At 43.6% G+C, this 21,785-nt stretch overlaps 1 protein-coding gene across 1 annotated transcript in view; it reads right to left on the bottom strand.

Annotated features, from left to right (window-relative positions):
- The window catches only part of RIPOR3 (RIPOR family member 3), a 69,071-nt gene extending 47,563 nt beyond the window's left edge, over window positions 1-21,508 (bottom strand). The window contains exon 1 of the mRNA XM_084646055.1: window positions 21,301-21,508. The gene's annotated coding sequence lies outside the window, so the exon portion shown is untranslated. The remainder of the gene's footprint in view (window positions 1-21,300) is intronic.
- Window positions 21,509-21,785: the final 277 nt, after the last annotated feature.

Raw genomic sequence — 21,785 nt, 5'->3', positions numbered from 1 at the left:
CATCTCATGGAGATTCAGTCCTGCCTGGAATATCATGCGAGCTGGAGGCTTCTGCCTTGGGCTGCTTTCCCAGCTGGCAGCACCACGCGGTTGCACCTACCCCAGCCTACCCCTTGCTCCCATGGCTCATGAAGCCTGGACAGTAGTAAGGAACAGTTCAGCTATAGGCTGAGCAAGTGCAGAATGGTGGTAGAACGTGCTTTTGGATGTTTAAAATCTCGCTGGTGTTGTTTGCTGACTAGGTCAGACCTCAGCGCAACCAACATTCCCATTGTTATTGCTGCTTGCTGTGTGCTCCATAATATCTGTGAGAGTGAGGGGGAGATGTTTATGGTGGGGTGGGAGGTTGAGGAAAATCGCTTGGCATCCGATTTTGAGCAGCCAGACCCCAGGGCAATTAGAAGAGCACAGCAAGGCGTGCTGCACATCAAAGGGGCTTTGAAAACCAGTTTCATGACTGGCCAGGCTTCGGTGTGATAGTTGTATGTGTTTCTCCTTGATGCAAACCCACCCCCTTTGTTGATTTTAATTCCCTGTAAACCAAACACCCTCCCCCCTTCGAAATAAAGTAGCTATTGTTTTGAAATCATGCATTCTTTCTTTATTAATTAAAAAAAAATGAGATAACAGACAAGGTAGCCCAGGTGGGGTGGGGGAAGAGGGAAGGAGAAGGCCACATTGCTTATTGTAGCCACACTAAAAATCAAACTGTTTGAATGACAGCCTTCTGTTGCTTGGGCCATCCTCTGGAGTGGAGTGGCTGGGTGCCCGGAGCCTCCCCCTCCGCGTTCTTGGGCATCTGGGTGAGGAGGCTATGGAATGTGCGGAGGAGGGTAGGCGGTTATACAGTGGATGCAGCGGGGGTCTGTGCTCTTGTTGGCTTTCCTGCAGCTCCAACAGATGTTTCATCATGTCCGTTTGCTCCCCCAACAGATGCTTCATCATAGATTCATAGATTCTAAGGTCAGAAGGGACCATTATGATAATCTAGTCCGACCTCCTGCAGAATGCAGGCCACAGAATCTCACCCACCCACTCCTGCGAAAAACCTCTCACCTATGTCTGAGCTATTGAAGTCCTCAAATCATGGTTTAAAGACTTCAAGGAGCAGAGAATCCTCCAGCAAGTGACCCATGCCCCATGCTACAGAGGAAGGAGAAAAACCTCCAGGGCCTGGAGGAAATATGCCCTGGACGAAAATTCCTTCCTGACCCCAAATATGGTGATCAGCTAAACCCTGAGCATATGGGCAAGATTCACCAGCCAGATACTACAGAAAATTATTTCCTGGGTAACTCAGATCCCACCCCATCTAACATCCCATCAGGCCTATTTACCATGAATATTTAAAGATCAATTAATTACCAAAATCATGTTATCTCATCATACCATCTCCTCCATTAGCCTCAGCATCATGTCCTGCCTCCGCTCTTCGCGCTCACTTAATTCTTTCCTGGCCTCTGCCACTGAATGCCTCCATGCATTAAGCTGTACCTTATCAGTGCAGGAGGACTGCATGAGCTCGGAAAACATGTCATCATGAGTGCTTTTTTTTTTCACCTTCTAATCTGCAATAACCTCAGGGATGGAGATGATAGGGGGAGCGTAGAAATGCTCTACGCTCTACGATTCTGGGGGGACTGCATGGTCCCCTGTGCTGCTGAGTGCCGCTGAGCTCGCCACGCTGACCAAACAGGAAATGAAATTCAAAAGTTCCCGGGGCTTTTCCTGTGTATCTGGCTCGTGCATCAAAGTTCAAAGTGCTGTCCACAGCGGTCACAATGGAGCACTCTGGGATAGCTCCTGGAGGCCAATACTGTTGATTTGCGTCCACACTACCCCAAATTTGACCCAGCAAGGTCGATTTTAGCACTCCTCCCCTCGTCGGGGAGGAGTACAGAAGTTGATTTTAAGAGCCCTTTAGGTTGATGGAACGGGGTTGGTTGTGTGGACACAGTCATTTTTAAATTGACCTAACATGGCTAAATTCGACCTAACCCAGTAGTGTAGACAAAAACCTAAGTATCCACATTTTGGTGGGGCTTAAGCAAATCTCCCAAACTGTCACAGATTAACTCAGTCAAATGTTAAGTGTCTGATTTTGCTGGATTGAGATTCTAATTCCCTCATAATAAATTTTGTATTTTTTGATTTAAGGGAATAAGCTAATTTGTCCCAATTTTAACAACTTGCAATGCCACAAAGTCACTTTAACACTGTGCTGCACCGTGCTCATATAACCAGACTACAGGACCAAAGGTTCCACTATACTCAGCAATAGGTACTAAAACTCAGCTCAGGTTGCCTGCAGTACTCAGAATCTGTTAGTATTAGGATATTCCTAAAGCCAAACTACCCTCAGTCCCCCGCAAACAAAAACCTGGTTTCTGTTTGTGTTTATGCCTAAACTTTTCCGACCCTAGTCACATTCTTGCTTGTTTCTGGGCACAATAGTTTCAACAATTTTATGAGGAAAATATGACTCATTGACTGATTGCAAATATTTCTACTGATGTTTTGTCCTTTTAAACTAGTAGTTATGGTTTTTTAAATGACTCCAAGAAATTTATTTGCATTCATTATACTATCGCTAGAGAAGGCTTTAGTGCCTGTATAAAATAGTAAAACATCCCATTTCTGTTAATTAAAAGAAACACACTTTTTCCATTTAGTGTATATCTGAAAACAATTGTACTTGAGTTTTGCTTCCTGCAATAAATTGTGGATACATATATTAGTACTTAGATCTCCCCTGACCTGTTTGTGCCAACATATCAGATAGCTACTCATATAATTAATAAATATTTGCACCCACAGTTCATTGCATGCAACAAAAGGTGGGCATCAGCGATCTACAGCTACAAAATACTATCCACAAAAATGGAGGCCAGATTGTGCTCAAGATGAATATCAGGCCTTAAGTATGAACATCATCTCAGATCCCTAATAGTGTAGACTGAGAACATTCTGTGCCATCCTTCCATAATGTTGTAATATGAGACACAAGTGACTGAGCAGAGGATGTGTTATGTCACTGGTCTACTTTGTCTTTTACTTTGGATGTTAACTTTGTTAGACACATAGTACCCAAAAAACTCTTTTTTTTTTTTTGGTCCTACATAGATCACTCTAAATTTGTCATATACTGCTTAATGCTTACTTTTCCCTCTCTTTATTTTGATTACTACTAGTATTTATTATTCCTGATAAATTATTTTGCTTTAGCTGAATGGTAGTGGCATTGACTGGGTAGGATACACAAGGCACTCTCTTTCTTCAGGTTTGTGAAAGACAAAGGGAGTAATTGTATTTTGTCTTATCACAATTTAATCCTTTTATGCAGTAGCCTCAAGTGTGCCCAGCACTTTACATAAGGAACTATGTCTCTGATTCTGAAATTGGATCAACATATGCCAACCCCTGTGCCCATTTGGAGCTTTGTGGCTGTCAATGGGGCTTCACATGAATCTGCCTACAGTAAGTACATGGATCAGACTTATGCCTGCTGCACGCTGGCCAGACAAACTGTGCTGGCAGGAATGGTTTCTACACCATCTTTAACCAAACTCAATCTCCATTATAGATGGAACCAAAACTAAGTAAAGAGAATGAATTACCTTCTGGTAATATTTAGTCTACACCTAGAAAAGGTTTGCCGATATAGCTAGCTATACTGGCAAATCGACCTACTGGAGGTGCAGCTTTTCTGGCAAAAATGTGGTTTTGCTGGCATAGCTTATACCAGTTTTTAGAACAAAATACCAGCAAAAGGCTTTTTGTGTGTGTGTGTCTTATCCCCTTGCCCCCAAATAATTGCATGTACACTAAGGCTTTCACTAGTATAAAAATGCCATTAAAAAAATCACACCTCTGTCTGATATTATTCTACTGTCAAAAGTTTCTAGTATAGACCTGGCCTACATCTCATTTTGCAAACAATGCTTCGTTTTGCTCGCATCACATTCATATGATCAAAGATTGTTTTCTCCCCCTCATTAATTGAAAAGCTTGGGAACAATGGACTCCAACACATTTTGTAGAGAGACTACAGGCCTGATCCTGCACCACTGAGTTGAAGGGGAGCTTTGCCATTGACTTTCAGTGAGTACAGATCAGGTGCTAAATACACATTCTTAGATTTAGGGCCCAGTCTTGCAGTTCTGGGACACATGAGTAGCCTCACCTAAATCCCCATGTCTACTGATGTATGCAGCTTCAGAACTCAGCCATTAGTTATTTTGAAGCAAGCAAACTAAACAAAAAATTAAGGCTCCATTTTACATACAACATAGTGTAAAATCCACTGGGAAAGTACACACTATATGTAATCTCTGCTCCCAAGCATTCTTTAGAGAGACCACTGACCTCAGTAGCAATGTCTCCTTCACTAGATACTTTACTGGATAAACATTCCAAATTTATGATTAAAAAACTTAACTTTTCAACTTTCCTTTTATATTATTACCCAGTCATGGCAATAATATTGTTAATGTCAGAACTAAAGAACCTTTCTCTCGTTATTTTTCTAGAGCTGGAAAGGCCATTTTAACTCCTGGAATGGGAATGTCATCTTTTTAATCCTTTCTCATAGGGACATTTTCACACAGCATTATGTATACTGCATACAAATGGACTTCCTTTCCTCAAGTGTATACTTGCCCTTGGAAACTTACAGATATAAGGAAGTGCAGGACAAGTACAGAAAGGTCACATGCCATTCAGTTTTAGTCCAAAAGATCTAATTGATAGACATAATTATTTTGGCACTGAAGCTTGTTGTCTCAGACTGGCAAGCAAAGCATGAACCCAGGTTTCCAAGAAAGCTGGAGGTAAGACATCCTTACAGACTTCCACAAAGAGCTTGTAAAATGTACAATTTTTAATTATTGTTTTTGGTTTTTAATCAAAGACTGATATAATCCCTGGAGCCAATGGGAGCAGAGTTAGCACAACACGGAGAGCTTTAGAAAATCCCACCCCAATCCACTCAAAGTTTTGCATCTTGCCTCTAACATGTTGAGGATCAAATTCTGCTTCTTCCCCTCTGCACCTTCTCCACCCCACACTCCCCAGGAGCATAATGCAACATAGGCAGCCAGACTGGCGCAGTCTGCTGTGCAGGATGTGGAGAGCCTGTCATAGAGCTGTGCTTGGCAGCAGCTTGGCATGACCAAGCTAAAGCTGTCTGGAGAGAGAAGGTATCCAGTGGCTCTGTGACTACACAGATTCACAAGCCAACCACCCCTTCATGCCCTGAGGCTGAGCAGTGGTTACAGGGCAATTCTGCTACAGATCCACAGCCTGTAAGGGGAAGATTTTTTTTACACCAATACCCATACACATGCTGCTGTGGAACTCCCTGCCCCATGCCAGTTTCACTCAGGCCCTAATAGACTTCTAGGTATAAGGTAACATTTTCAGTAGTGCCTAGGAGACATAGGAGCCTAAGTCCCATTTTCAAAAGTGAGTTAGGTCTGTAGAAGCCCAAGTGTCATTGAAAGTCAGTGTGACCTAGACTCCTAAGTGCCTAAATCATATTGACTTTGAGTTGGGCCCCTAAGGGCCTACTTCACTTTGGCAAATGGGACTTAGGCAGTTTTGAAAATTTTACCCATAAAATACATTTAACCCTTAAATATCTATTTTAAGACCAAATATCTGAAATCACTTTCCCCTTTATGCCACTCCCTCAGGCATATTTAAGAACACATTAGACTGGTTTATCATACAGCTGAGTCCCACCCACATTGGCTAGCTTCAAGAGTTTAAACCCAGCTCTGAGGGCACAGCAGATGGGGCCTTACACAACTTCCAAGAGCCAAATTCAGGGCTCTGTGTTTGCCCTGCACCAGTGCATAGCATCACAACCAGCCCCCTCAGACAGCTATCCCTGGGCTGCATATGGATCTGTGAGATAACCAGCTGCTGCAGGGAAAAAGCACAACCATGATCTCAGGCCCGGCCTCTCAAGTACAATGTAACCTGCTTTTCAAGTAATGTATTCAAAATGCCATTGCATTTCTAATTGGCTTCAGTCTAAGCACATAAAGCCAAATTCTGCTGCCTGTGACACTGGTGTGAATCCAGAGTCAGTGGAATTACTCCAGATGTACACTGCATTCCCTGACAGCAAAATTTGACCCCTATTTGAACATGATCTGGAAATTATTTTTCAGGAGTGGGAGGTGTAGCTGTTAGTTTTGAGGTTCACTTTGACTCTCCCCCTAGTGGCAGGATATTAGATGGTTGAAGCAGAAAAGAGAAGTTACAGGCCACATGCTGGCTGTAAAGCTCCCACTTCTTCCAGCCAGACTGTTCGCCAGAATCAGGGCAGGCAGTAAATCCCACTGTTATTTTTAAAATGCTTTGGGAATATTATGGCAAGAATCGGTTTGGATTTAACCACAAGCCCTGTGCAGTTTAGTTCCCTCCCCGGTGTGTGGCATACTCATGTGGCATGCTCATTCATCCACATGTTGAGTCCACAGTATGTGGGGTGGCTTCATGCCTGCCTGTATCAGGGCTCCACCCGTGGCACTGAGGTGTCGCTGTGAGGCTGCTCTGGCACCCTCCCTGGAGTTTTGCTTTCTTCCTCAGGGAAAGGCAGGGAACAATCCATCCATTACCGGCTGATTTACGAGCTCAGACCCCGCTGCTTGCGCCTCTGGTTTCAATTTCAAGCTTGATGACAAACTTTAAAGCCTGAACCAGGGATTCTGGAATGCACCAGGCTCTACACACTAGCCTGACTCATAGCTTGTTCTGCTTTGGCAGGATCTGAGACTGCAGTTAGATGGATTCTAATGAATACTTTAAAAAAATCCTACCAAGAGAATAAGCAGATGGTGTTGAGAAAGTGAACTATTTACAAGCAACAAACAGCCCTTTCTAGTTCTGATAAGGAAAGTCTGCCTAACACTGATGCGCCAAATTCTACAGCCACTGCCACAGATAAGCTTCCCTTTGTCAACTGGGAAATCCTGAGTATTTCCGTCAAACATCTCTCCTGTAACACACTTCTCCTTTCCCCCCAGCCCACCCAAGTGCATGCCTGTACAAATGTAATAAACAGGCTAAGTGCATGTGATTATGTCTCCCTCTAGTGGCTGGTCCCAGAGGCTACAACAGCCTGCTACTTATTCAGAGCAAAACTTCCCCTGTAGCTCTACTATGAAAGCCTTGGGGCTTTAGGGCTCAGACTCTCCTGGTTCTTTTAACCCCTGCTGGAAACCATGGTGATGTAATGTACCATGGGCACCTACATTTATGTGCATGCACACTGCAGCCAAAGTGGGTAGGTATGCCTAAGCAGTAATGAAGTTTGATGTTCAGCAGCATGAGGTGCCTTTCATAGAATATCAGGGTTGGAAGAGACCTCAGGAGGTCATGTAGTCCAATCCCCTGCTCAAAGCAGGACCAACACCAACTAAATCATCCCAGCCAGGGCTTTGTCAAGCCGGGCCTCTAAAAATGGAGATTCCACCACCTCCCTAGGTAACCCATTCCCGTGTTTCACTACCCTCCTAGTGAAAAAATGTTTCCTAATATCCAACCTAGACCTCCCCCACTGCAACTTGAGACCATTGCTCCTTGTTCGGTCATCTGCCACCACTGAGACCAGCCGAGCTCCATCCTCTTTGGAACCCCCCTTCAGGTAGTTGAAGGCTGCTATCCTCCCTCACTCTTCTCTTCTGCAGACTAAATAGCCCCAGTTCCCTCAGCCTCTCCTTTAAATATCTCCAAAAGGCCAGCTCTGCAAATCACACTATATGGGAATTTCTACCAGGACAGACTTCTGGCAATATAAGAAGGAGCCATTATACTTCTCATTTAGTCTTGACATTATAAAACTAGCCTCCCTTGCTAAAGACTCAGGTCCAGATTTTTAAAGGTATTTAGGAGTTGTTGCGCTCAACATCGTAATGCCTAACTGATTTAGAAGCCTAAATCTCATTTTCAAAAGTAATGCAGGCACTTTGGAGTCTAAATCTCAATAGTCAATGGGATTTTGGCTTCCTTTTGCCATTGAGATTTAGGCTCCTAAATCATTTAGGCATTGCAATGATGAACGCAGCAAGGCCTAAGTACCTTTAAAAATCTGGATCCTAGCCATTATGACAGCCACATGACCAAGGCTTTAATCCCTCAAGGACCCCAGGACACTTGATGTGATGGGCAGCTAGTAAGGCCATGGGAGATGTGGGATGTACAGTACATTCTGCCATTCCGCTCTTGCTCCCTAGAAAATAATGAGTCTGATAAAACAGGGTTAGTCTCCAGAAGCACATGGCAGACAGAGAAATGGAAATTAATACAAAACATCAGGTCACTGGGAATGGAGTTACTCTATAACTTGTCTTTGTCGACAGCTAAAGCTAAATGATTTCCTTAAGGCACAATCCAGTGAAGTGCTGAGTGATGATGGAGTTACAAAAAAGAGGTCAGCATTTTCACAAGTGATTTTGGGTGCCCAACTTGAGGCACCTTAAAGGGGGCTGATTTTCAGCAAGTGTTGAAAACTCACCCTCTGCGAGTTAAGTCCATTTAAGGCATGTCAAGTTGGGCACCCAGAAGTTAAGGGTCCCACAAATCATTAATCATTTTTGGAAATTTTGCTGGGGACAAATTTGGCCCAACATCTCTTAAGACAAACAGGCAAGGCTTGAAAAGTTATGATTTCTAATGAATTAGGGGTGGAGAGGTCTAGTCATTGCTGTTGCAGTACTAATCTCTGCCATTACGTTCTGTGTAACCTGTTTTCTCTGCTGACACACAAAGGCTTCCCAGCCATGGTACCTTCCTTACAGGGGACAATAAGGATCTCTGCCAATACAAGGGTGTGTTTGTGTTTTTTGCCCTTTCATTTCTAGCACACCAAAGCATTGTTCCTATCCAATCTTGGCACACAAGCTTTCGCCATTTGTAGCCCATATTCTCTTATGCTGTTACTCCCTGATTTCATTTGGTTTGGTTTGGTTTTTAATGAGATGAAGTTTGCAAATGGCCCACTCCAGCTCTTATAAACCATTGGTTTTAAATGGCCAGATTTAGAGATTTTGCAGGGGAAAAAAACAGTCAGTAACCACACAGCTCTACTTAGAAACAGATGTTTTACCCCTTCTAAGATGAACTAATGAGGTAGGAGTTTGGGAAGAACATGCCAGATTCAGTAAAAGTTCTGTCCAGATTTTGAATTACTGAGAGCCGCACAAGCATGGTGCTTCCAGACTAGGTGGCAAATCCCCAGCTTGTGCAAACTGTTACAGTTCTATTGACTTCAACAATCTGCCCCTCTGAGTCGTAGATCACATCTAAACTAGACTGCAGGCCCAGCCACAGTGACCTAAATGCTACTCACCTAATTTACAAAAGTATCCCATTGGCATATTTCATGTAAGTAAGGGAAGCAAAGCTTGGTCTTTTAAGGGGAACATCACTTCAGTAAGCCAGATCCTCAGCTAGTGTAAACTGGCATAGCTTTATTGAAGTCAATGGAGCTACACTGATTTATACTAGGTGAGGATCTGGCCCTGCACCTGGTTTGCATTTAGCAGGCAAAACAAGGACTCTAAAGCCTATTTTTCAAAGCAGATCATCTAGGGTCAGATGCAACTAAAACTCTGACTGGCTATGGAAATCTGGCCAAATGTAAAATTCTTTAAACTACTTCTGTGCATCAGTTGTGTCTTAAACTATAAAGTATTTTCTGCTTCTAATACAGCAACAGGTAAGGTTTCCAGGACCACTACCACTCTGCCCAATCTTGCTCCCATCAAAGTCACTGGGAGCTTTGCCATAACTTCAATGGAAGACCTCTGTAATCATAAGCTGGCTTACACACTGGAAAAATGCATTAGTTATGGGCTTCTATAGAAAAGATGCATCACCATTTTCCCTCAGATTCATAGTTTAGAGCCTGCCTAAAATCCATCCAGGATCTGTCTTTATAAATTTCTTATTGACCTGTTCACTAATACTACAGACTGGGACTTTGACAAGAAATACTGCCTGCTCCATTAGAATGTAACAACAGCAAAAGAAATATACAGCTTTGTGAGGGTGAAGGAGAGGGAGGATGGGAAGGGAACAGAGTCTAGCACAATGGGGCCCTGGTTCTGGATTGGAGCATCTAGGAGCTAACATAATATAAATGATTAATAATGAAAATAAACATTGGTTGGCTCAGACCCTTTTTCTACTCCTTGCCCCAGAGCTTATTTTTGTGATGGATGTAGCTAAACAAGGCCCACCTGAAAGAATGCTTAATTGCAAACGATCCACACAAAATGAAATACAATAAATTATATCGTAAAGGTTATACACTTAACAAGATCTTAAAGCATGGTGACTTGGGAAGCAGCGGCTAAAGGAATATTATCTACCAGGATGCATGACCTGGAATTGGGTTGGGCCAGTAATCAGATAAAAAGTTATTTTAAAAAATGTGCCTTTTCTTTTTGAAGTAAAAAGACCTTAAAGATTTGTTTTTAATATATTTTTATTCTGCTCTTTATTTTTAACTAGAAATTCAAGCCTTGTCTAAAAAAGAAAAGGAGTACTTGTGGCACCTTAGAGACTAACCAATTTATTTGAGCATAAGCTTTTGTGAGCTACAGCTCACTTCATTGGATGCATACTGTGGAAAGTCTCTAAGGTGTCACAAGTACTCCTTTTCTTTTTGCGAATACAGACTAACACGGCTGTTACTCTGAAGCCTTTTCTAGTCTGTTATTTCTGGAAGGACATTACAGGCTCCAAAAGAGTAAATCTGAGCAGTTGTGAGTGGTCAGTCTTTTTATAATTCTTTGCAGGGTTGTTTTGTTTTTGTTAATATCTATTTCACTCAAACATCTGACACACAGTTGGGAGAAAAGATATCTTTGTGAAAGATTCAACGCCCTTTGCATATTCAATTAAGCACTGAGAAAAGTTCCCCATGCTGTTTCTCTGGTCCTCCAAGGAATCCTCTAATAAAAACAAGAAAGACAAGATTTGATGTGCCTGATACTTCCAAGGTTATAAAACGAGATGAAAATAAAAGTTTATTTACAAAACTTTCTTGGACTTCTTTACATATCAAAGAGAAGCAATAGAGGGCACAATTTCCTCCACAGATTCCCTTTAAGAAGCAAAGAAATGGTAATTGACCTCATAAACTATCATTTAAAAAAAAAATCCGAGCAAACTGGTGAAAGAATTGGTTTTCTGGGGGTCATTAACCACTGTGACAGGAAACTGGACTGAAAGGAACTGGCTGAATAGTGCCTCATCAGCCAGCACATACTCTTCTGCTTATCAATGACTACCAGTAGCAAGGCGACTGCCAGAGATAGAAAGTTCACAGTGGTGTCAGACTCTTCTAATCATTTTATCAGTATAAATCACCCAAGACCCAATTTAAGAAGAGTCTAAGAAACAAGAGAGTCAGTTACAGAGAAAGAAGGAAGGAACATAACTGGAAGTCCTGGATAGAGGTTGCTGGCAAATCATAGAATCATAGAATATCAGGGTTGGAAGGGACCTCAGGAGGTCATCTAGTCCAACCCCCTGCTCAAAGCAGGACCAATCCCCAATTTTTGCCCCAGATCCCAAATGGCCCCCTCAAGGATTGAACTCACAACCCTGGGTTTAGTAGGCCAATGCTCAAACCACTCTCCTGGATACAGTGTTTTCATCAATGGAACCAGTTAGGATCAAACCACCTAAAACATTTATTTAAAAAGCTGAAACTATTTTTAATGTACTTTGAACTATTATGGGTATCATCAGCATAAACTATTAGGGGAACATATGTCAAAATGGCCTTGAATTTTGTGCACACAGTCAATAGCACCTTTGTCCCCAAGTCCTTCAAAATCTATAAACCCAATTCTTAACTCCTTTCAGCACTCAAAACTCTCACTGCAACCAACAGTTATTCACAGTATGGTCACTGTTTGGCTTTTTAAGAATCCATTCTTAGACTTTGTCTACAGTAGAAAGTTTTGTTTCTTTAACAATACAAGTGTAGTTTTGAAAGGTCTCAGAGCCCTGCACATTACAGGTCCTGCTCCCTGTGTTATACTGGTATAAAAGTACCTATACCCATATAGCTTAGGGCACGTCTACACTAGAAACACTATAGAAGCACACTGAATGCGTCCGATGAAGTGAGCTGTAGCTCACGAAAGCTTATGCTCAAATAAATTTGTTCATCTCTAAGGTGCCACAAGTCCTCCTTTTCTTTATAGAAGTGCTGCAGCTGTGCTGCTGTAGCACTGTAGTGTAGACACTTACAACAGCGATGGGAGGAGTTCTTCCATTGCTGTAGTACATCCACCTTTCCAAGAGAGGTAGTAGCTAGGTCAACAGAAGAATTCTTCCATTGACCTAGCTGGGTCTATAGTGGGGGTTAGGTCAAACTCACTGCATCATACAAGGTGAAAAATTTTTGACAGCCCTGAGAGGTGTAAGTCAATCTCATTTATAGGTGTAGATCAGGCCTCAGGTCTGATATTAAAGCAATGCAGTTAATCTGGTGCAACTGTATGTGTGGACGCTCTTACATCAGTTTAAACTGGGTATATATTGGTTTACCTTTCACTTGTAATAAAGAAAAGGTACAAGCTAAACCAACGAAATTTAAACTAATGTAACAGTGTCCAGACACAAAGTTGCATTATCAGTTTAACTTTACACCTTTACTTAAAGCAGTGAAACTTTGTATGTAGACCACATCTTAACCACATTTGCACACACAATTACCCAATTTGTTCACACAACAGTGGTAATTGCTCATCCAGCATTATGTGCATTTTCCACACCATTTGCTAAATCTTTCAGAAATGCTGGCCTCTCATTTTAACTCTACAGATTTCATAAAACAAATCCTTTCTTATAATTTGGAGTGACCCTTTGAACTTTTTTGTGCTATTTCAATTATAGAATGTAAATATTGCAGAAATCTTGAGCACAAATAGCTAAAGGTTATTTAAATTGTATTTCGCCTGCACTGATGGAAATGTAAACCTATTCATGTTATCACCAGAGCACTAAATGAAAATCCTTTAGCACACTGAGCTCTTTCAGTTGCTCTCTTCTTTGGTTTATCTGTCCAGTCCTGGTGTTGGGGAATGGATGGGTACTCATATGGGGGGAGGGAGGGGGTGCAGCATATTTCAAGTGTGTTACAATTTAAATAATAAAAACAAGAAGTTATGTGAATTCAAAGAAAAATATAGAAAACATGTAAATTGAAAACATGCATTTTTAAAAAAAATGCATTTGAATAACACAAAAGTAATTGAGTGGACATAGTTCAAATTTTCCAAACATATTATATTCTGGGTTGAAAACAACCACAGGAAATTTTAGACCCAAAGGACAATTTTTGAGAAAATTATGAGCACCTGAAATAGAAATTTTCAATAGAAAGATTTAATTATAGCGTCTGAGTGGGGATGCGCTACACATACACAAAGACATATCCCATCTACTGAAGGGCCCAAACAAAAGAGATATGAACAAACTAGTGAGAAGTTTGGATCTGTTTGCTAACGTCATGACTGGCTCTGTCCCAAGCAGCTGCTGAATCAAAATCCTAAATCCCAACATCTCTGTATTTATGGAGAAGTGTAGAGCTGGATTTAGACCCAAATTTTGTACCCCAAACTTATTTCTAACCTTGCAGACACCAACTGTGGGCCCAAATCTGAATTCTTTGCATACCTAAAACTCCCCCAGAAGTCAATGAAATTTTTATCTGAATAAGGAATGAAGGGTAGTGACCAGTTTCTTATCTTTATAGCTGATCTCACATTGTGATGTACAGGCCTTTCAATTTGGCTAGGCCTAAATGTGTGATACAGAATGTGACAGTCCCAAAAATGACAGATCCCAAAAAAGTTATTCAGCAGGAAGCTTAAAATGATGCAGGATTCTGTCCAGAAGCATAAATAACTCTGAGTATAATTTCAGTTTCCTGATTCCTTATTTCTGATATAAATAATTTTCAACAATGAAAGTGAGGGAACACCAAAATGGCGTCCAATCCAGGTAACTTAGGGTCTAAAATGTCTGATATTTAAGAGGTATAGAGATGTCTGAGGGACATGTTTATGATAGTAAAGTAAAGTCAGGTTTTAAATTTAAGGAGTGGGGAGAGGGGAGTTAAATGAGATAAACCATTCTCAGTTTAAGGCTTTTAGGCTAACATCTTTCAGACACACAGAAGGAGAGGTCCTATCACCAAAAGTACAGAGTGTGAAATTCTTGCCCTACTGAAGTCAATGGGAGTTTTGCCATTAACATCAATGGGGCAAGGATTTCACCCATGATTTCAGTGGGGAAATCACTGATGTTGCTTTCTTCAGTGCAGAGATAGTAGGGTTGCAAAGCTGGCAAGGAGCAAGGCCTTTCAATGGCAAGAATGACAAATAAATGTGAAAACAAAAGAGCCATTTTTTGTGGAGCTTGGTCTGTTTACATTATTTCCAGACTCTTTGGCCAGGCCTACAGGTCTAGAAACTTTTGCCAGTATAGTAACATCAGTTAGGGATGTGATTTTTTTTATGACATTTCTATATCAGCAAAAGCCCTACTGCAGACTGACATATAAGTGCTTTTGCTGATATAGTTTATTTCATTCAGGAAACCAGTATAAGCTATACTGTATATAAACTATACCTGCAAAAGCACTTTTTTTTGCCAATATAAGCTGTGTCTACATTAGCATGGCTTGCTGACACAGCTATATCAGCAAACCTTTCCTAATGTAAATTTGGCCTTCCTGACTATTTTCCTTGCTATGCTACCCCAGGCAGTGTGTGCCGCTCCTGGAAGCATATGCCCCCTTTGTGGCATGTAAAAGCCATGCAGAGGGAGTTAAGCAACCTATGTCACATTTTGCAATATGAGTTTGTGGCAATAGAGAGGAGGGCATGTTGCCTGTGGCAACTATCCAGTGCCATAGAGATGCTCGCACACATCTGCCTTTCCTCTCTGCACGTGCCACCTCCAACACCATTTTCATACTCCTGATCCTTCCCATGCTGCAACTGTTATAGGGACCTCAGTGACGTATATTCCAAGCCTTCCCATGTGAGATAAAACAAAGTTATTTCCCAACTAGATTCCCTCTTTTCATCAACATGTCAACTGTTGTAGGTTAGAATGTGCTAGTAATTGTCAGCATCAAAATCTGGTCTAGTTCTATGTAGTCAGATACGCTTCCTTACTTTCAAAGAAACAACTGTTATTTGAAATTGCTTCCAAAGCACGTTGCAAATGGGGCTGAATAAATCAGCTAGCAAAATGCACAGCTTTTCAAGGAAAAAAAGTTTATAAAATCCAGTCAGGATTTAATAAAAATGTCTCTAAGGTGCATAAATCATGTCCCTAATAGAGTATTCTTCAATTTCCAGTCCTGTATGGAGAATCTTAAAATGCTAACAGATGTAGGAAAGGAAAAGTACAATTCCCCCCTACTCTTTCTGTCTCACATATACACGCATACAAAAAAAACCCCTACAGTCTCTGAAATATGTACATAACTTTTATATTTACCACTATAAAGACTATTCACTTGAAGGTCCTTCTCCCTTTAAATTGTTTCTGTGGCAACACATCTGGTACTGTAACTCTGGGCCAGAATGTTAACTATTTTGGAAGAGTGAGCTGTGTTGTTGTTTGTTGTCTGCAAGAATGTGAAGCACAGATAGCTCTGCAGACACATGTGATCACATACCCTCTTCTGCCTCCACAATGACATAGAATATTTGCTATTGATTCTCATGCTTCACTGTAAACAACAAGGCTGAAAGTGTTCCTGGGATCATTTGGGGGAAAAAAAATCCTTTGGGACTGTATTTTTAAACAAAATGAAGAACACTTAGTTATCACCATTTCTGCTCAGTGTGTGAGAAACTGTCATGTTATTTCACAGCTGAGAGAAACAAAGATCTCTTCCTGATCACAGAAAGAAGTCCTACTCCTGGGGGAATTCTGCGCCACTGCGCATGTGCAGAATTTATGTCCCCTGCAGATTTCTTTGCTTCCCCACAGAAAAATGACTTTATGACAGGGAAGCAAAGGGAAGCCACAAGAGCGGTCATGCAACCCTCCCCAGCAGTATGTTTTGGGTGACCAGGGCAGCTGGCGGAGAAGTAAATCACTGTGGGGCTGGGGGCAGGACTGAAGAAGACATGGCTGGTGGCTCCTACCCTGTGTCGGGCTCAGCTACTAATCAGTGCTGGGCAGGGGATCCAAGGCCAGGTCAGACCCAACCCCAGATTTCTCCCCCAGCTGCAGGAAGCTCTGCAAACTTCCCCCACCCATTTCTTGCACCCATTGCTCCTCAGCTGCGGGGAGAGGGATCCCTGTGCAGGGAGCTGCACCCCCATCCTCCCAACCCCCATGCGTCCAGACCCCCTCATACCCAGATCCTCACAATGAGCCTCACCTCCTCCGCCCTCAGAACCTCCCGGATGAGCCCCACTCCCCCTGCACCTGGACCATCCCGATAAACCACCCACACCTGGATCCCCACCCCACCAAGTCCCATCCAGTTGCACCTGGATTCCCACCCCACTGAGTCCCACTCTCCCAGCATCTGGACCCCCAACTGAGCCCCCACCCCGGACCCCCCCTCCGCTGAGTCCCAACCACCTTCACCTGGACCCCCCACTCCCCCACAGAGTCCCGTTGCATCCAGAACCCCCCAACAAGCCCCTGTGCATCCAGATGCCTCCCATACCTGGATTTCCCCACTGAGCTGCCTGCACCCAGATTGCCCCACACAGACCCCTCTCAACCCACAGCTGGAACCCTTCACACTAAGTCCCTCCACACTTGGATCCTGCCTTACTGAGCCTGCCTGCCCACACCCGTGCACCTGGCATGGAGGGGCAGGGCCTGGGATGTTTCTGGGGCGGGCACGGTCCTTGCACTGGATTGGGTGCCATCTCACCACTGAGTCTGTGTCCTGGGGGTGAGCTACACAGTGCTCTTCCACCACCGTGCAGCCAGTGGCCTGTGCTCCCCAGTGCCATGCTGGAGCCTCCACATTTAATTGAGAAATAAAATTTGCAGAATTTTGAAGAATTTTAAAATATTGTGCACATAATTTTTAATTTTTTGGTGCAGAATGCTCTCAGGAGTAAAGTCCTCCTGGATAATGGAGAAATTAACAATACTTAGTACTTATCTTCTTCCAAGAGCTATATAAACATGGACTAACCCTTACTGCACTGCAGTATTATCACCATTTCACAGATGAGAAACCTGAGGCACACTGCTTAGGCCAAAATTTTCTAAAGTGGCCATTAATTTTGGGTGCCTCTATTTTTGGTTGCTTATCTTGACACATGTAGGGCATGATTTACTGAGGTGCCGAGGATCCACAGATCCCACTGACTTTAGCTGGAGTTGTAGGTATTGAGCACCACTAAAACTCATGGCTTGTGTATCTCATATTGAGCCACCAGAAACTGACAGGTTTCAGAGTAGCAGCCGTGTTAGTCTGTATTCGCAAAAAGAAAAGGAGTACTTGTGGCACCTTAGAGACTAACCAATTTATTTGAGCATAAGCTTTCATGAGCTACAGCTCACTTCATCCGATGAAGTGAGCTGTAGCTCACGAAAGCTTATGTTCAAATAAATTGGTTAGTCTCTAAGGTACCAGAAACTGAGACACTCAAAATTGGTGAACACTTAAGAAGTTGTACCCTGAGCAACTTATTCAAAGTTACACAGAAAGAGCAGGACAGAACTAGGGGTAGAACCCAGTAACCCTGATTCCCAATCATGTACTTTAACCGTAAGGCTACATTTCCTTGGTAGAGATTTATTCTGATCTTTTCCCATCTTCTTTCCCTGTTGGTTGTTATAATTAAGCAACCTCACAATAAGTATACTTACCATATAGTTCTGCTCTGAAATGTCGCTAACAATAGCATCCCAATGACTCTAGGTCAAACTATTGTCTCCCAGTGCCTTGAGATCAAATTTGCTCAGTTAACAAGTAAAGAGATGGAGGGGTGGGGGTGTTTTATAACTACCAGCCAGCCCTTCAAATTCAGCTTGGGTTTTGAAAGGCAAGCTAGGTTCTTTCAGGCTAATACATTATCACCAGTGACTATGACCCAATGAGGCCCTTTAGTGATGTAGTTAGGCTGCAGTTGAGATGGACACCTCAAGGCAAAAACTAATGGAGTTGGAACTTAATTCATAATGCAAGAGCCAAAACAGAATCCGTTTCTCTTTCACTTAACTCATTGGCTCAGCGTGGAGTAGCAGTAGTAAAACACGGTGAAAACAACTACCATTATAGCACTTTAAGTTCCCTGTGAAACAGATTTTATCACCTTACTTGAAACAGCTGAACCTACTTCTTGCTCAATTAAAAGATAAACTGGATCTGTACACTATGATTATAGCATTTCCAGGATCAGTGATGAAGAAAACAAAATCATCACAGAGTTCCCTCCATCACTAATGATCAAATTCAATGACTGGCTGAATATCAATTTTTCCCTTGCAGCCATACTCCACAGAAATCATGGCTATAGGCCTTCTGTCTTTGAAGACATATTGGTTTAAATATTGGTGCTTGGAGAGAACAAACTGGCAACATAAATGGAAAAGTTAGAAAAAGAGGATAAAATTGGTATTTCAGAAATGGCTCTGTATGTCCCTGTTGTGCTGTTGGAAGTGCCGTCTTCAGCTCAAAATGAAACTCAGGATCGTGTAATGAGTAAAGGGATGTGTAATGAGTAAAGGTCTGCTGATGCTTTTTGCAAGAGTTACTCTGTATGTAACTTTGGGTTGTCATCAGACAGTCATCATTCAAAATCTTGTACTGAGCAAACTACAGTTTGGATAATTACGTTCTGACTATTCACTTCCTCTTGGCCTTATGACTTTTTAAACCAAACTTTGGACTTTGGGATAATTTAAGCATTATACCCACATGTATAGAAACTCTTTTTTTAACCTGTGTATTAGATAATTTTAACATTAGTTTAAAATGTTTAGTAAAGCTAATATTACATATGTATTTATTGACATTTTTATGTATAAAATATCTTCTTTCCTTCCAATTCCCCTCTCCTTTGCTCCACCCAAACTTCATAATGAACAACTCTTTTTGGGTCCTTCTCCCTCACTTAACTCCTTGCCTTATTTCACACAACTGTATATGACGGGAACCCCCATCCTGCCCTTTTCCTCCATACTTTCACCCTCTCACCCTTCAAGCATCTCTACAGGACACATTTCCTGTAATCCATCATCCTTCCCTCCAAGTAAACTGGATCTTGTAGGTGCTTTACAATCAAAAAAGAAGAAAACACCTACCAGGTTCTCTTTTGGGAAACTAGATCTTGCATTTGCAAAGGGACAGATTTCAAGGGGGGGAAATGGGGTGGGGTTGGTAGAACAGCAGCTACATGGATCCACTAACCATTGCCCCTGTGGAGGGAAGTTTTAGGGAACAGAGAGGGCTCTCATCTGACAGAAAGGAATCCTCTTCTTCCTACATTCCCTCATAGAGAAGCCCTGGACACATCCCACTGTTTGGCCTATGATTCCCAGGTCTTGACTCTATGTCATCCACATAGAAATATTAGTATTTTGCTTCTGCTACAAACCGATTCCAAGGCAGAGCACAAGATAGGGATACTGGAGCTGCCATCCCAGGACAAAAAGAAAAGGAGGACTTGTGGCACCTTAGAGACTAACAAATTTATTTGAGCATAAGCTTTGATGCATCCGATGAAGTGAGCTGTAGCTCACGAAAGCTTATGCTCAAATAAATTTGTTAGTCTCTAAGGTGCCACAAGTCCTCCTTTTCTTTTTGCAGATACAGACTAACACGGCTGCTACTCTGAAACCCATCCCAGGACAGTCCACCAATCCTCCCGATCCAGTATGCTGGCTGGATACTTCATCCTTCAGAAGACCCCACTGAATACCAGGCCAGTTGTGCAATGTCATATCATATGCAGGGTGTGTGTATTTTTAGTGACTCACTTCCCCATCCCTTAGGCAAACAAGTGGGATTTGAGCTGCCATTCATTAACATCAGGTCTATCTTGTCCTGGTGTGTATTGTGCAGCCTCTTCTCTACTCTGCATGCAGCACATGTGTCACTCACTCAGCAAAGTGACATGAAGAGCAGAGGCAGTGACATGAAGAGCATGAGGAGGATCAATAGCAACACCAAGACTAGATTCGTGTGTGAGGTGTGCTCAGATTCAGGTTCCATTAGCCTCCACTGTCAAATAGCTGTTTTTAGGACATGTGTCACTATGTTCAATACCAAATATCCCTCAAGGGGAATTTTACATAGTTTGTTATCCTTCTATATAATCCTCCTTTCATTCCCATAAAGCCTTTCATTAATGCATTACAAAAAATAATTAAGTCTCATTAATAGGTTTGATAATTATCCCCATTTTACAGCCTGGGGAAACGGAGGCACAGAGGGATTTTAAGACTTGGTTCCGTGGCCAAGAATGGACCCCAGGAGTGCTGAATGCCAGCCCTGTGCTCCGACCACCATCCCATACGCTCTCCAACACAAATACAAAACTTTATTTTTCCCCCAGTAACCCTGCGCTGCCTTAGTTGATGACCAGTTCAATTTCCATATGGCCCAACTGAATCGACACATTTTTTACAGAGAATCTAAACATTGTCAACGGGAAAATGTAACCGGCCTGAGACCCAACACCCGAGGCTATATTTATGAGTGAATAAAACAATCTCCATGCAGCCAAAAAAGAGTCATTCCAATGTAACCAGCCCAGGCAACAACACACCCAGAACACACGGCGGAAGAAGCAGGGTCCTGTGCCTCTGCCCTGCTTGTCCACCTGCCGCAGACAGCCACCCGCTTCCTCCGGCTCCTCGGGTCTCGCCTGCGCGTGCATTTACACCCTCCTCAAGGGCAGCTGCGCGTCTTCGCGGCTGTGCACCCCCTGTAGGTGCATCAGCAGCCCTCGGCGCCTGTGCCCCTCCTACAGCTCGATGCATGAGCGTGGCTGGTGACTGTACCCCCCCCCACACACACACAGAGAGGGGCCGGCACATCTCGGAGTGGCTACACACCTGGGAGCCGCATGCACACGCCCTGCAGGTGCACCGACCCCTGCCGGAAACAACCCCCCCCCCCGGGTGTCTCTAGCCCCTTTCCACAGGGGCGGGTGCACCGGCGGCGGGCAGCGCCTCCCCCCCCCGGCCACCCGAGCTCGGGTCACCCTCCCCCCCGCACCTGGGGAGCCGCCGGCAGGGTCTGCCCCCGCGCGGCGCGGTGTCTCCTACCTGCCTTCAGCGCGGGAGGGACGCGGGCTGCGAACCTCCCGCCGGGCGCGCGCTGTCTGCTGCCCAGCCCCGCAGCTGGCGCCCCGATAGCCGCCGCCTTATCGAGGCTGCCTGTCCCGTCCGCCCCCCCGAGCCTCTGCTTCCAGGAAGCGGCGGCTCCGGGCTGCTGGTTGCGCTGCTGGATGCGGATCGCCCTGTTCCGTTCGCTGCCTCTCTCCCCCTCTCTCCCCCCATCCTGGCAGGGGGGCTGGGAAAGTGCAGCGAGACTCCAGCACATGCTGAGCCTGCGGTCACGGCCCGGACCCTCTGCTATTCATCAGGAAGCATCCCAGGCGCTCTCTCCTCCAATCCCCACCGTGCTGCAGGCTAATGGCAAACAGGCTGGGCCCTGGCGGACTCCCTGCCCGCCCGCACCCCGTTCCTGCCCCTCTTCCCACCTCGCCTTCTCCCCGGCCCCTGCCTTTCACTGCCCATTTCCTTCTTCT

This window comes from Lepidochelys olivacea (genome assembly GCF_965140295.1).
Source record: "Lepidochelys olivacea isolate rLepOli2 genome assembly, chromosome: 13".
NCBI classification, from domain to species: Eukaryota; Metazoa; Chordata; order Testudines; family Cheloniidae; genus Lepidochelys; species Lepidochelys olivacea.
The sequence above is the reverse complement of the archived record's forward strand: the minus strand, read 5'-3'. Positions and strand labels throughout refer to the sequence as shown.